Source organism: Mus pahari, chromosome 19 (genome assembly GCF_900095145.1).
Source record: "Mus pahari chromosome 19, PAHARI_EIJ_v1.1, whole genome shotgun sequence".
In the NCBI taxonomy this organism is placed as follows: Eukaryota; Metazoa; Chordata; class Mammalia; order Rodentia; family Muridae; genus Mus; species Mus pahari.
Genome location: NC_034608.1, coordinates 79,292,632 through 79,295,257, shown reverse-complemented (window position 1 = coordinate 79,295,257; position 2,626 = coordinate 79,292,632).

The window sequence follows — 2,626 nt, the reverse complement described above, 5'->3', positions numbered from 1 at the left end:
ANAGAGAGAGAGAGAGAGAGAGAGAGAGAGAGAGAGAGAGAGAGAGAGAGAGAGAGAGAGAGAGAGAGAGAGAGAGAATAGAGACAAAGGTTACTTGCTCAAATATTTAAAGCACTTCATTTTATTCGCAATTTTGCTGTTCAAACCTGAACAACTCTAGAACTGTGATCTGACCCAAGAAGTCACAGATGAGAGAGTCAGATGGGATCATAGGATAGGTCTTGACTAGGTACGGTCAGGCCGGGATGCCAGAAATATCCAGGCGTCAAGGAGACAAGAGGAGCCTAAGCAAATCTGTCAGAAAATGGGTCCAGAGAGATAGTCCCCTGGTCCTAAATCATACTACAGTCCTTTGTCTCAGTGAAGGATGGATGTTCTATTGGGAGCTGGAAAGGGAAGCAGGAAGTGCACAAACTGGGCAGTGGCCACCTTGGCGAGGACAGAGTAGTCATCGCTCCAACTGTGCTGGCTGCCAGACATTTGACAAATTGTTTCATCCCCGGGATTCATAGGGCTACATTTTAATAAAACATTTCAAAAGACTGAAGTACTGTTGGAGAAGGTTTTCTAGAAACAGCTGAACTTTGTAGACACCAAGTTTGGGCACGTATGCTTTTTCCTGTGCCTCACTTTTCCTTCAGCCCCACAGCTCTTCTGTTGACTCTAGGCTCCGACACCAATTGCAGGTAGCCAGGATGCCCAATTGCTAAATGAGGCAATGTATACTCATTTAGCACTATGATGTAAATATCATATTTTATGTGTACTTGAGCCTCGGGTAACTTTCCCAGTGGGTTTTATCTTGATGTAACAGCACCGAGAAAATAAAGACTATTGAACCCTCCCAACCAGAACCCCATCACGGTCCACTTTTACTTCCTGATTTCTGAAGTTACTCCGGGCTCAGATCTAAAGATTCGAAGCTGAGAACCACACATGAGAGAATTTGTTTTTCCAGGTCTGGGTGACATCGCAGAGTGTCGTATTTTCTAGTTCCATTAATTTTACCTTCAAATGTCATGATTTTATTTGTCTTCACAACTGGATATTATTCCATTGTGCATACACTTTTCCTTATCTATCCATCATTTAAAGGACATTTAGGCTTTTTCCACTTCCTAGTTATTATGAATAGAGCAACATGAACAGGAGTGGGCAAGTATCTGGGGAGTAGGATGTAGAGTCTCATGGGCATCTGCCTAGGGTGTTTTAAGTCCCTACTGTAACTATGCCACTCTACTGAAAACCACCCACGACTCTGCTTATTCAAAGCCAGATAGGGCTACCAGCCTCCAAGAGGCATCCCCTCCCCCTTCCCTTCATGTATTCCAGATTTTATAGACACAATAATGCTGCATTTTTCATTCATTTGATATTTCGTTCTGCCAGGACGTAAGAGGAAAGACACAGTGAAGAATGTCCATGGGGAAAAAGTGTTCTAAGAAGAGAAACCTGCATGAACAAGACATTAAACAAATGGAACGGTCGGTGATGTTGTTCTTATAAAATTACATTTATATGACTACTTACATTTCCCTAGCAGACACTAGTTCTTCTCTCTCACAAGCTATAAATAACTTTAACGTAAGTAGTTATTGCTTCTTGTGCCTGACCTGGTTAGGGAGCTTCATCATATTTTGGTGTCATTTAATTCTGCATGAAGTTTTCTTTTGTCAAGACTGTGAGCTCCCTAAGGGCAGAGTGGGCAGTGACATTTATTTTCATCTCATGGTGAGGCATTTAATAGGGACGCAAGAACAAAATACAATTCTGGCACACTACATCGCTTTAGATGCTCACTGAGTTGTATCTTTTAAGTACAATCATTTCTCAAATGTCTGTTGGTTCTAGAATTTGGTGGCTCTGTTAAAGTGTCCCGGGGATAGAAATGGCATGCAGTTCAGGTGGATGTGGTACCACTAACGCTTAACATAGTCTACCTACATGGCAAATGAAATTGCCTTATAGTTGTTAAGTAGGAAACGTCATGTTCAGAAATGGCTCGATATTAGGTCTTCTTCAAATTCAGTGCCTTCCCCAAAGTCTACATGGCTTTTGGTTGTTGAAATATGTGAACAGTGTTGTCCTTCTGTGTAGAAATTGTTATGGGTTTTGCAGGCAGGAACAGCCATGGTTTATACGAGAGGGGTGGTATGCACGTGTTTCATAGGATTTCCCCCCTTGCTGCCCCCTTACCACCCAGCAGTGACAATGGGAACTTAGTGTGAATGTGTGAGGCATGTGAGGGTTTTGTCCCCACTAGTAACATGAATTCCCCGTGGCTGGATACTGTTGGCATCAGTACCTCTGAAACCTGTAAGATCACATAGGTGACAGTGTGACTTATACACCTGTTGCTAGGATAATGGCCACCATATTCCCAGAATCCATTGGGCTCACTTCCCACCTTTACCTGTGACCACGTCACCATTGATATATCCTTTTCCGAGAGGGGACCCGCAGCTGGACCAGATCGTCCTGCGCCTCTTCTGCCCAGGAGGGGTGTTCGCCTGGCGGCTGTCCGCAGGCTGATACAGCACCCAACACCTTGCCTCCCCGACCGAGGAGGGGTGTCCGCCTGGCATCCAGCGCCTTTCCTCACCCGAGGAGGGGAGTGCGCCCGAGA